This window comes from Hypanus sabinus, chromosome 28 (genome assembly GCF_030144855.1).
Source record: "Hypanus sabinus isolate sHypSab1 chromosome 28, sHypSab1.hap1, whole genome shotgun sequence".
NCBI classification, from domain to species: Eukaryota; Metazoa; Chordata; class Chondrichthyes; order Myliobatiformes; family Dasyatidae; genus Hypanus; species Hypanus sabinus.
Window position 1 is genome coordinate 17,846,719 of NC_082733.1, and position 14,186 is coordinate 17,860,904.

The 14,186-nt window shown below is 41.6% G+C and overlaps 1 protein-coding gene across 5 annotated transcripts in view; it reads left to right on the forward strand.

Annotated features, from left to right (window-relative positions):
• sema4ba (sema domain, immunoglobulin domain (Ig), transmembrane domain (TM) and short cytoplasmic domain, (semaphorin) 4Ba) overlaps positions 1-14,186 on the forward strand; it is a 435,779-nt gene that overhangs the window by 249,463 nt on the left and 172,130 nt on the right. The window contains exon 1 of one of the 5 annotated variants that reach the window (XM_059952677.1): positions 4,873-5,130. The exons of the other annotated variants lie outside the window; for them this stretch is intronic. The gene's annotated coding sequence lies outside the window, so the exon portion shown is untranslated. Of the gene's footprint in view, positions 1-4,872; positions 5,131-14,186 lie in introns of those variants that run through there. 5 annotated transcript variants of the gene reach the window in all.

Here is a 14,186-nt window from a genome sequence, read left to right on the forward strand (position 1 = left end):
TCTGAGACAGTGACCACAACTCCCTGATCTTTACTACAATCTCAGAGAAGAACTGGAGCAGGGTATGGGGAAGTAGATAACTGGAGGAGGGAGAACTATGATGCCATTAGGCAAGAACTGGGGAGCAGAAATACTCAGGGAAAATGCACAAAAGTGAAATGAGGCATGGCAGCATAATGGTTAGAACAGAGCTTTACAGGCAACCCGGGTTCAATTCCCACCACTGTCTAAAAAAATGTGTGTATGTTTTACCCATAACTGCATGGGTTTCCTCCAGGTGCTCTGGTTTCTTCCCACAGTCCAAAGGCATACTGGTTGGCAGGTGAATTGTTCCTTGATTAGGGTAGGATTAAATAATGGGGGGGGGGGTTCTGGGTGGCAAGGATTGAAGGGCCTAATCTGCACTGTATTTCAATAAAATAGTAAAATCAAATAAAGTAAAAAGATGTGGAGGTTGGCTAGGGCACACTTGTATGGTTTTCTGGATCGGTTTGTCTTTTTGAAGCAGGGGAAGAATGATAGGGTAAAGGAACCATGATTGAAAGGAAATGCAGAATATCTAGTCGAGAGAAAGAAAGAAGCCTGCTTAATGTTTTGGAAGCAAGGTAAAATAGGGCTTTAGAGGGTTACATAGTAGCCAAGAAGGAGCTGAAGAATGGACTTAGGAGAGCTAGAAGATGGAAGAAAGCCTTGGCAAGAAGGATTGAGGAAACCTCTTAAGTATTCTATGCATACATATATGAAGAACAGGATGATGACCAGAGTGATGGTAGGACAATCAGGGAATAGTAGAGGGAACGTTTGCCTGGAATTGCAGGAGGTAGTGGAGGTTCCTAATACTTTGCTTCAGTATTCACTAGTGAGAGACCTTGAAGTTTGCGAGGACAGCATAAAAAAGGCTGATATGCTTGAACGTGTTAAGAAAAAGGGTATGCTAGAACTTTTGAAAAGCATCAGGATAGAAATATAAGACCGAATATGCTCCAGGTTGCTAAGGGAAAAGAGGGAAGAGATTGCTGTGCCTTCAGCGATGATCTTTATGTCCTCACTGGCCCTGGAGTAGTACTAGATTATTGAAGGCTGGCAAATGTTACTTCTTTGTTCAAGAAAGGGAGTAGGGATAACCCTAGGAATTATAGACCTGTGAGTCTTGTTCAATGGTAGACAATTCATTGGAGAAGATTCTTAGAAGTAGGATTTGTGAGTATTTGGAGAAGCATGGTTTGATTATGTGACTTGTGAGGGGCAGGTGCCTCAGGAGCCTGGTTAAATTCTTTGACAATATGGCAAAGCACATTAATGAAGGTAGAGCAGTGGATATGGTGTAAATGGATTTTGGTAAGGTGATAAGATTCTTCCTGGTGGGCTCATTCAGAAACTCAAGAGGCATGGGTTCCTGGGAAACTTGGCTGTGTAGATAAAGAATTGGCGTGTCCATAGAAGGCAGAGGTTGTGGTAGATGGAGCATATTTTGCCTGGAGGTTGATGACCAGAGGTGTTCTGCAGGGATTTGTTCCGGGACCCCATTCTTGGCGATTTTTATAAATAACTTGGGTGAAGAAGTGAAAGTAAGTTATCTGAAAACATGAAGGTTAGTGGAGCTGTGGATAGTGTGGAGGATTGCTGTAGGTTGCAATGGGACATTGACAGGATGCAGAGCTGGGCTTAGAAGTGGCAGAAGTTCAGCCTGTAAAATTGTGAAGTGATTAACTTTGGAAGGTTGAATTTGAAGGTAGAATATGGAGTTAATACCAGGATTCTTGGCAGTGTGAGGGAACAGAGGGATCTTGGTGTCCAAGTCCATAGATTGCTTAAGGTTGCTGAGCAAGTTGATAGGGTTGGTAAGAAATCATATGTAAGTTCTCCTTTATTAATTGGGGATTGAGGTCAAGAGCCACAAGATTATGGTGCAGCTCTATAAAACCCTGGTTAGACCACACTTGGAACATTGTGTTCAGTTCTTGTCACCTAATTACTGGAAGGATGTGAAAGCTTCAGAGGGTGCAGAGAATATATATCTAGATGCTGTCTGGACTGGAGGACATGTTTTATGAAGAAAGATTGAGCAAGCTGGGACTTTTCTCTTTGGAGCAATGGGAGGTGACAAAATAGGTCCAAGATATTATGCGAGGCCTAGATTGTGGATGGCCATAGGCTTTTTCCCAGGTTGGAAATGGCTAATACAAGAGGGCACAATTTTAAGGTGATTGGAGGAAACTATAGGGGATGTCAGAGGTGAGATTTTTTACTCAAGATGTGTAGAATGCCCTGCCAGTGGCAGATACATTAGGGGCATTTAAGAAACTCTTAGACAGGCACATAGATAATAGAAAAAGGAGGGCTACGTAGGAGGGAAGGGTTAGATTCATCTTAGAGCAGGTCAAAAGGTCGAAGCAACATTGTGTATCCAAGCACCTGTACTGTGCTGTAACATTCTGTATGTTCTAGGTCCTTAATGACCCTTGGGTATCCCACACTGCTATACAGAGTAAAGTCTTTGAAGAAGACACCTGGTTTGTGTATAGCAATGTCCTAAAACAAATATGTGATAAAATATAGATAATCTTGTTTTAGATAATGTTTTCAGCAAAAGTATTGATTATATATAGCTGAAGTTTCTCAAAGGTTCCAGTGATGAGGTCCAATTTAATGTCAGAGAAATGTATACAATATACATCCTGAAATGCTTTTTCTTCACAACCATCCACAAAAACAGAGGAGTGCCCTAAAGAATGAACAACAGTTAAATGGTAGAACCCCAAAGTCCCCCCAACTCCCCTCCCTCCCGCTCGGAAGATGCAGCAAGCAACAATCCCACCTCCCCTCACCAGCAAAAAAAAACATCAGCACCCACCACCGAGCACTCAAGCCTGAGCAAAGCAATAGCATAGACTTGCAATTACCCCAAAGACTTTGCGTTTCACCCGGTATATGACATACCACAGGCTCTTTCTCTCTCTCTCCCCCCTCCCCCCCAATAAGGGAGAAAGAGGTTCTCTGTTTTCCTAGCAAGCAGGGAGACAAAACAAACAACTTGCTGGTTTATGATGCTAAAAGTCCTTTATGTCACTTTTCTCGAGCTCTGTGTCTGAGGATCTCATTGATCTCAAGTGTCCGGGCACACAGCCATAGATATCTCCTGCCATGACAGCGACCCTCAATCCACCTGTCTCCAAAGCCCTGAGATCCTAGGCTTCCAAATCAGAGCGAAGGCTGAACAACGGCCAGTTATGAAAAACCCCGAGAGCACGTCCCATTCCCGCAAAGAACCAAAAACAGCTTTTTAGAAATTATACTTTGGGATGGTGGCTGATATGCCAGTGTAAGACTGTGGATGAATGTCCCTGTCAGTGGTACCACACTTTAGATGAAATTACACGCCAGTGTTCTTATTGCTGTTTAAAATAGATCCCATGGTGATATTCTGAAAAATAAAAGGAAATAATTGATGATCTCTTGGTGAATTTCCTCACCAACATGATCTAAAACAAAGATGATCAGATATTGAGGCCTTTGGGAGTTCACCTTCTGTAGGTTACCTGTCACATTTCTTTTATTACAAGAGTGATTACAGTTCAAATATCCTTAAATGACTGTCAAAACACTTTGGAAGATACTGTCCTTGTGAAAGACAATTCAGAACTGCAAGTTTTCATTTCAATCCTAGCTCTAGTTATCCTTAAAAAAACAAATTAAAGAAATGTAAAGGAAAGCAAAAAAAAAAGCAGATGGTGAGAATCTGAAATAAAATTAACAGCCAATAAGTTCTAAGTAAATTTATAATCGAAGTACAGATATGTCACCATATACAACTAAGATTTGTTTTCATGCAGGCATAATCAGTAAAAACATAGAACATAGAATAGTACAGCACATTACAGGCCCTTCGGCCCACAATGTTGTACCAACCCTCAAACCCTGCCTCCCATATAACCCCGCAACTTAAATTCCTCCATATACCTGTCTAGTAGTCTTTTAAATTTCACTAGTGTATCTGCCTCCACCACTGACTCAGGCAGTGCATTCCACGCACCAACCACTCTCTGAGTGAAAAACCTTCCTCTAATATCCCCCTTGAACTTCCCTCCCCTTACCTTAAAGCCATGTCCTCTTGTACTGAGCAGTGGTGCCCTGGGGAAGAGGTGCTGGCTGTCCACTCTGCCTATTCCTCTTAATATTAGAAACTTAATATTAAGTTTAAGAAACTTTTAAGAAAAGTTTAAGAATCAATGAAAGACCACACCCAAAAGGACAACAAACAACCAATGTGCAAAAGACAACAAACTGTGCAAATACAAAAGAAATAATAATAAATAAATTTGCAATAAATATCAAGAAAATGAGATGAGTCCTTGACATTGAGTCCATAGCTGTGAGGGCAGTTCAGTGATGGGGAGAGTGAAGTTATCCCCACTGGTTCGAGAGCCCGATGGTTGAAGGGTAATAACTGTTCCTGACCTGATGCTGTGGGTCCTGGGGCTCTCTCTGGGTGCCCCTGGGTGGTGGGGGTCTCTGCTTCGACACACAGTGCTGCTTTCCTGTGACTGCACTCCTTGTAGATGTGCTCTATGGTGGGGACGGCTTTACCCATTGATGTACTTGTGTGTATCCTCTACTTTTTGTAGGATTTTCCATTCAAGGACATTGGTGTTTCCATACCAGGCTGTGATGCAACCTATCAATATACTCTCCAAATCACAGCTCTAGAAGTTTGTCAAAGTTTTATATATCATACCAAATCTTTGCAAGCTTCTAAGGCGCTGTTGTGCTTTCTTCATAATTGCACTTGTGTGCTAAGCCCAGGATAGATCCTCGGAAATGATAACACTGAGGAATTTAAAGATGCTGACCTTCTCTATTTCTGATCCCCAGATGAGAACTGGCTCATGGACCTCTGGTTTGCTCCTCCTGAGGTCAATAATCAGCTCTTTGGTCTCACTGACATTGAGTGCGAGGTGGTTATTGTGGCACCACTCAGGCTGATTTTTAATCTCCCTCCTATGTGCTGATTTGTCACCACCTTAAATATGGAATTGGAGTACTGGAAGCACTCAGCAGGTCAGGCATCATTTATATTGAGGAAGTCATCAGAGAAGAGCAGAAGATTTTCCATCAGAATGGAGAAACTGGGTAAGCAATCATGTTTGAAATTTGAACGGACAGAATGTGGAGGCATATATGATGGAGCCTCCTAGACAGGGAACAGAATGACATCCAGGCAGAAGGAATTAGTTTAGTTTGGTTTGTTGTTGTTCAGTCATTAAGTCAAGTCTTCGTGACCTCATTGGGTTTTCAAGATACAGAAGTAGATTGCCAGGCCTTTCTTCCACACAGATACTGCTGCTGCCCAGGTTGGGACCCGGCTGGGTTTGAACTCAGGACCATCTGCCTTGAAATCCAGTGCTGATGCCACTACACCATTAGCTGGCACCATTAGCTTAAATTAAGTGGGAAAGTAATTTAGGTTGAAGGGCATGTTCCTGTGCTGTACTGTTCTATGGTCTATAGCCTGTTATATTATGTTGACTAATCCCAGCAATTTTTTGTTTTATTTAAACAATTGAAAAGAATGTGCAGTGTTGAAATGAATGATGCTCCAATATTTAAATTGACTGAAATAGAAATAAAAATTAGGCATCAGGTGAGTTACGTCTGAATTTAATTATGCATTGCTGTTCGAGTTTATAGGCAGTAATATAGGGATGAAACAAGTTTATCACCACTTACTTTGATAGAATAAAACCAGTAAAACTATGTAGGAGGGAAAGGTTAGATTGACCTTAGAGTAGGTTAAAAGGTCGTCACAATGTAATGCGCAAAAGGGCCTGTAGTGTTCTATGTTCCTAAGACAAGCAGGAAAAAGCGATAACTACTTTTTGATCAGCAAAGCTTAGCTTGAATCCTTATTGGATTACAAAACCTCACTTCATCTTTACTGTTTTGTGCAATCATGTTATTTTCCAAGGACTTTTTTAGGCCTTGTTAAAGGTTAATCAGAAGCAACTTTGTGAAAAAAGTTATTTGGGCGGAGTAAGGGAAATGTAAACAACTGTGACTGCAAGGCAGCTCCTCAGTTGGAAAGGGTTCATCATAACAGGCAGACTCACAAAGGTTAAATCAGAGTGCAACTTGTTTGTGAAAGTTGATCCTTTAATTGCCTTCGCCATTTTTGTGAACTTCTTGAAAAGATTCCGTGAAACAACACACGCTCCAGCGTTGCTTTCCCAACACAGCTTCCTGTTTAAACTTGCAGTAATTCCCTATATTTGTAAGTGCTTTTAATCAAGTCTATGCACGTTCTCTGCACTTGAACTGATAGGTATCAGCTTGGCTAGTTTTGACAAACCTTGTGGTTTAAGGTTTAGACAGTTGGGAATACATTCACCTGTTAGAAGGTGACAACAAATCTGGAGTAAAGTTACTTAAGAGAGGAAAATTAAGAGGACCAAGTCCTTCATAAGGTACAGGCTTGATCTTTAGTGCCTGTTATAGTGTGGCTTATTGTAAATGGATTATTCCAGAGCTAAAAGATTACAAAATTCAGATTTTGAAGTGTTTCAGATTTTTCGAGTCATGCAGCACTGAAATAGATCCTTCAGCCCACCACACCCATTAAACCATTATGTACATAATGACCAAAAGATATAGGAACAGAAGTAGGCCATTCAGCCCATCGAGTCTGCTCCACCGTTCAATCATGGGCTGATCCAATTCTTTCAGTCATCCCCACTCCCCTGCCTTCTCCCCATATCCTTTGATGCCCTGGCTAATCAAGAACCTTTCTATCTCTAACTTAAATGCACTCAAAGACTTGACCTCCACAGCCACTCATGGCAACAAATTCCACAGATTTACCACCTTCTGGCTAAAGTAATTTCTCCACATCTCTGTTCTAAATGGACGTCCTTCAATCCTGAAGTTGTGCCCTCTTGTCCTTGACTCCCCTACCATGGGAAATAACTTTGCCATCTCTGATCTGTTCAGGCCTTTTAACATTTGGAATGTTTCTATGAGTTCCCCCGTCATTCTCTTGAACTCCAGGGAATACAGACCAAGAGCTGCCAGATGTTCCTTATATGGTGACCCTTTCAGTCCTGGAATCATTCTCATGAATCTTCTCTGAACCCTCTCTAAAGTCAGTATATTTGTTCTAAAATAAGGAACCCAAAACTGCATACAATTCTCGGTGTGATCCCATGAGTGCCTTATAGAGCCTCAACATCACATCCCTGCTCTTATATACTATACATCTAGAAATGAATGCCAACATTGCATTCGCTTTCTTCACCACCAACTCAACCTGGAGGTTAACATTTAGGGTATCCTGCACAAGGACTCCCATGTTCCTTTGCTTCTCTGCATTTTGAATTCTCTCCCCACCTAAATAATAGTCTGCCCATTTATTTCTTCCACCAAAGTGCATGACCATTCACTTTCCGACATTGTATTTCATTTACCACTTCTTTGCCATTCCGCCAAACCAGGGATTAGCAACCTTTTTGCCTCTGTGGGTCAGATCATGTTTTAATGAGCGGACGGCGGGCCAGATAAATGCTGTAAAAAACTTGAAATATGTGAATTATCCATTTAAATACATTTAGTTATGTATTGCGTCAAATTAATGAATAACACTTGCTACAAAATCATTTGTGCTTACGGTTCCCTACCTCTGCCCTAAACTATCTAAGTCCCTCTGCAGACTCTCTGTTTCCTCAACACTACCCGCTCCTCCACCTATCTTTGCATCATCAGCAAATTTAGCCACAAATCCATTAATCCCATAGTCCAAATCATTGACAAACATCGTAAAAAGCGGCAGTCTCAACACCGACCCCTGTGGAACTCCACTGGTAACCGGCAGCGAGCCAGAATAGGATCCCTTTATTCCCACTCTCTGTTTTCTGTCGATCAGCCAATGCTCCACCCATGCTAGTAACTCCCCTGTAATTCCATGGGCTCTTATCTTCCTAAGCAGCGTGTGGCACTTTGTCAAAGGCCTTCTGAAAATCCAGGTACATCACATCTACTGCATCTCCTTTGTCTACCCTGCTAAAAATTGCAGTAGGTTAGTCAGGCAGGATTTTCCTTTCAGAAAACCCTGTTGGCTTTGGCCTATCTTGTCATATGTCTCCAAGTACTCCATAATCTCAGCCCTAACAATCAATTCCAACAACTTCCCAACCACTGATGTCAGGCTAAAAGATCTATAGTTTCCTTTCTGCTGCCTCCTACCCTTCTTAAATAGCAGAGTAACATTTGCAATTTTCCAGTCATCCGGTACAATGCCAGAATCTATTGATTCTTAAAAGATCATGGTTAATGCCTCCACAATCTCTCCAGCTGCTTCCTTCAGAACCCGAGGGTGCATTCCATCAGGTCCAGGGCTTCCTGAGCACCCTCTCAGTCGTAAATTTCACTGCACAAGCTTCACTTCCCTGACACTCTTGAATGTCCAGTATACTGCAGTTGTCTTCCACTGTGAAGTCTGGTGCAAAATACGCATTCAGTTCCTCTGCCATCTTGGCATCTCTCATTAAAATATCTCCACCGTCATTTTCTATTGGTCTTATATCTACCCTCAACTCTCCTTTACCCTTAATATACTTAAAAAAAGCTTCTAGTATCTTCTTTGATATTAGTCACCAGCTTCCTTTCATAATTCATCTTTTTATTCCTAATGACCTTCTTAGTTTCCTTCTGCAAGTTTTTAAAAGCTTCCCAGTCCTCTATCTTCCCAGTAGCTCTGGTTTCCTTGTATACCCTCTCTTTTGCTTTTACTTCGGCTCTGACTTTACTCGTCAGCCATGGTGGTGTCCTTCTTCCATTTGAAAATTTCTTCTTATTTGGAATATATCTGTCTTGCACTTCCCTCATTTTTCACAGAAACTCCAGCCATTGCTGCTCTACTGCCCTTCCTGCTAGTGTCTCTTTCCAGATAACCTTGGCCAGTTCTCCTCTCTTGCCATTGTAACTTCCTTTCCACTGAAATACTGACACATTGGAATTTACTTTTTCCCTCTCAAATTTCAAAGTGAACTCGATCATATTGTGATCACTGTTCCCGAAGGTTTCCTTAACCTTAAGCTCTCCTATCACCTCCGGATCATTGCACAACACCCAATCCAGCACAGCTGATCCCCTAGTGGGCTCAACAACAAGCTGTTCTAAAAAGCCATCCCTTAGACATTCTACAAATTCTCTCTCTTGAGGTCGAATACTGGTCTGATTTTCCCAATCCACTTTCATGTTAAAATCCCCAACGATCAACATGACATTGCCTTTCTCACATGCCATTTCTATCTCCTGCTGTAATTTGTAATCCACACCCCGACTGCTGTTTGGAGGCCTGTATACAACTGCCATTAGGATCCTTTTACCCTTGCCATTTCTTAACTCAACCCATAGAGACTCTGCACCTTCCAATTCTATGTCATCCCTTTCGATTGATTTAATATTATTTCTTATACACACCACACCATCCCTTATGCTGCATGCATTCAAATATAATACTTTCAGTCCAGTATTTGTTGCTTTCTGTTTTAACTGCACCACACCTCTATTGTCCTGTAACTCATCCCACTGGCTGTGATTATGCCTCATCTCCTGCCTGTCCTGTCTATCATTTCTGTTGCACACGTTCTTTGATTTATTTCTGTTTTCCCCTTCCTCAGCCCTAACACTCTGGTTCCCATCCCCCTGCCAAAGTAGTTTAAACCCTCCCTGACAACTCCATTAAACCTGCCTGCTAGGATATTGGACCCCTTTGGGTTCAGGTGTAACCCATCCTCTTCGTACACATCGTACCTCCCCCCCAGAAGAGGCCCCAGTGATCCAGGAACACAAAGCTCTGCCCCCTACACCAGTCTCCCAGCCACGCATTAATACGCCTGATCATGCTATTCTTGTGCTCGTTAGCACGTGGCACAGGCAGAAATCTTGAGATCACTACCCTGGAGGTCCCTCTTTTCAGCTTCCTACCCAACTCCCTGAATTCTGTCTTCAGGACCTCCTTTTTACTACCTATATCATTGGTACCAAGACTTCTAGCTGTTCACCCTCTCCCTTCAGAATACTCTGCACCTGATCTGAGACATCTTGTACCCTGGCACCTGGGAGGCAACACACTATGCGTGATTCTCTATCAGGCTGACAGAACCTCTTGTCTGTTCCCCTCACTATGGAATCTCCCTGTGATTACCGCATCCCTCATCTTCTCTCCCTTCTGCACCACAGAACCAGGCTCAGTGCCAGAGACCCGATCACCGTGGTCGTCTTCTGTCAGGTCACCCCCTCAACAGCACCCAAAAAAAGATAATGATATCTGAGGGAGATGGCCACAGGGGTGCTCTTTACTATCTGAGCTCTTCCCATCCCTTTCCTGACAATCACCCACTTATCTAACTCCTGCAGCCTCTGGGTGACTAACTCTTTGTACCTCCTCTCTATCTCCTGCTCACTTTTCCCTTCTGAGCTGTAGGTCATCAAGCAACAGCTCTAGATCCCTAACGTGGTCTCCCAGGAGCTGCATTTCAGTGCAGCTGGCATAGATGTGGCCAGCTGGGAGACTGGAAGATTCCCAGGATTCCCACATCTGACACCCAGAGCAAACCCTACGAACATGCTCTCTGTTCCTCCAAAAAGGTATCTCTGCTGATCCTCTTTTCCAGCAGTGGGTCCGCAGTCTTCTATGCCTTGGTGATTTGGATGACTGCTTGGGAACTTTGTGATGCCAGCCAGTGGTGTAATGGCATCTGCACCAGACTTCGAGGCAAGTGGTCCCGGGTTCGAATCCGGCCAGCTCCTTGCACGTTTTCCATCCATACTGTGCTGACCATTGAGCTAGCAACTCAGCCCTATATAAAAAAAAGGACAAATGCTAAAGAAACGGCAAGGATATTGCCCGATGCACCACAAGGTGTGGAGCAGAACAACAGATGTTGTAAGAATATCTTGTTTCCCATGACAGTGCATTCTAGATTCTAAGCACACCTCTCAGGGATAAAGGATAAAGCTCTTCCTTGGATTCCCTCTTGATGTTGTATTTTGTGGCTCCAGAAATTAACCAAAAGAGAAACACAGGAGCCCGAGAAAACGAGTTTACTTCGTTTTACTTAAGTGAGGTCTGCACATATGATGTGGTGGCGTTATGTAATTCATTCATGTAGTTATATGTAATTCTACATATAACTCTTAATGAATTACATAAGCAAAGAATACTTTATTAATCTATATATATATATATATATACAATATATTGCTCAAATATTACTGAAATATTAAATACACAACAGTTGCTCCTTACCCTAAACCTATGTTCTCTCATTTTTGACATCCCTACTATGGGGAAAAGTACTGTACAATCTATCCAACACTTCTCACAAGTTTGAATCTCGTCATCTTAGGAATATAATCACAATGCATATAAACCGTAACATCTTTCCAAAAAATTACTGTGTTTAATGTGATTTGTAACTATATTACAGTGCTCGAACTATTTCATCTATTCAATGGACAATAATCATTGTGTTCAATCAATCAGATTGTGCTCACCCTGTCATTTATTCACAGCAGCTGGGTTCTTGAGCAGGAAATCCAAAATCCTGTGTGTAATACTGTATAATAACTTAGTTTACCTTGTCGAAGATACAAAACAAACCCCATTTCAGTTACTCAGTACTATATGTGACAGGCGAAGAATTTGTAGAAAGGAATTTCAAAGTTGATAACATGTAGTGTTTGTAGATAAAATCTGCGAGCGAAGAAGTGATGTTCATATTCTTATCTCCAAATTTCTGTTGTTGCCCTGTATATAGCATTCTGAAACCAGTCCATTTAACAGTCAGAGAGCATATGTATTCAAACTGAAATTACTTTATGGACATCAGTTTGATGCTGGGTTGAAGTAAATCTGCTTGAGTCCAGTGCTATATATATCTTTCAAAGATTGTGACTACGTATACAAGCAGAGACCAGTCTAATGCACCTCATTCTGGGACTAGGACTTTTAGAACATTTGGGAATAACTGAAAAACTTAGAACGAATAGTTAATTTCTACAGTGAAAAATTTTATTGCACAAACTTTAAACCCGTTCAGAAAATAACTAACTTTTGAGAGTTAAATGGTTAACAGACGAGCTTAAAATACAAACGTACACACCTTAAGGAGACTTTAATGCTTTAAATGAAAAGAAAGCTGGAAATTATTGGTGATGAACAAGGAAACATTCAAATATCTCCTCATCAGCCAAAACATTAACTTCTTGCATTCCAACCTCTGATCTATAATGGATTCAGATTATAAAGCCTGTTTGTGCTACAGTCCTGTGCAATGTATCCCAATATACAACAATTAAAATAACTCCTTCCATCCTTTATTTCACCCTCTTCCTTCCACATATGTTATAAGAAACATGTTATTAAGCTAGGAAGAGTACAGAATGTATTTATCAGAATTTTACCCGGACTTGGGGGTGTGAGTTACAAGAAGAGGTTGCATAGTCTAGGAGTTTATTCTTTGGAACATAGGAGATTGGGTGACTTGATAGAGGTATATAGGATCATGAGGGGCAGTTATAGGGTAAAAGCACCAGGGAAGGGATGCTGAAAGCAAGAGGCTATAGGTTTTGTTGTATTTAATATTAGAGTAATATTTGACTGATCTTGCATATATATTAGACCATAAGACAAAGGAGCAGAATTCGGCCATTCAGCCCATTGAGTCTGCTCCACCATTTTATCATGAGCTGATCCATTCTCCCATTTAGTCCCACTCCCCCGCCTTCTCACCATAACTTTTGATGCCCTGGCTACTCAGATACCTATCAATCTCTGTCTTAAATACACCCAATGACTTGGCCTCCACTGCCGCCCATGGCAACAAATTTCACAGATTCACCACCCTCTGGCTAAAAAATTTCTTCACATCTCCGTTCTGAATGGGCGCCCTTCAATCCTTAAGTCATGCCCTCTGGTATTAGACTCCCCCACCATGGGAAACAACTTTGCCACATCCACTCTGTCCATGCCTTTCAGCATTCAAAATATTTGTGAGGTCTCCCCTCATTCTGCTAAACTCCAAAGAGTACAGTCCAAGAGTGGTCAAACGTTGCTCATATGTTAACCCTCTCATTCCCGGAATCATTCTAGTGAATCTTCTCTGAGCCCTCTCCAACGTCAGCACATCCTTTCTAAAATAAGGAGCCCAAAACTGCACACAGTATTCCAAGTGAGGTCTTACCAGGGCCTTATAGAGCCTCAACATCACATCCCTGCTCCTATACTCTATTCCTCTAGAAATGAATGCCAACATTGCATTTGCCTTCTTCATATTGTTTGATTAAGCATTCTTGTTTGTTTAAACAATTAATTACGGGTTATATGTATAAATACATGAATGGCATACGCCATCACATGACCACACAAAATGTGCATGCCTCACTTAAAGTAAACTTGAACTAGACCTGCATTTCAGACTCTGCCCATCTTCATCTTATCGCAAATAAGTGCCTGCCCTGATTAACTGATGGTCCAATTAACCAGAATCCACTGTACTCAGCTGCTTGCACTGCTATGGTTGCTGGCCATTTAATGGGTCACAGACATAGACAGAGGTTTACACCAATTGTTGTGACTTAGAATGAGCCATAAGGAGGCCAGAGCTGTCAATGTAAAATGTCTTTATTCAGTAAAGGCAGTTGTGGATGGGAGACCTGCTGGGAAAATCTCTTGGTAGCATCTCTTTCAATTCAAGCTATATTGAGTACCTTATACACTTTATGCACAAAGATAACAGCATGTGATTGGGGTCAATTTCTTTGGTTATAATTGTCAAGCTTACTTTGATGTTTAGGTGTGGAGAAATGATTATGTAGAAATATATTCTTACAATTTTTACACCTTTGTTGGGATAATGTAGCTCACATGATTGGCCTAAAAACTTTTAAAAGATTAAAACCTAGATCCATATGACAATGGCCATGTTTCATGTGCTTAGTGGCAAAATAGCCAGTCTGGAGTCTTCCTTGATCTCTGTCACAATGCAAAGTATTTTAATGCCTAGTGATGCAGGCTATTAGTGTAGTCTTGTTGGCTGTATGTATGGCCAATGTATCAAGGTCCCGTAGGGAGCCAGTACTACATCATTTCAAGACCAATTACAATTCATAAGTTTCATTTGAAGATATTT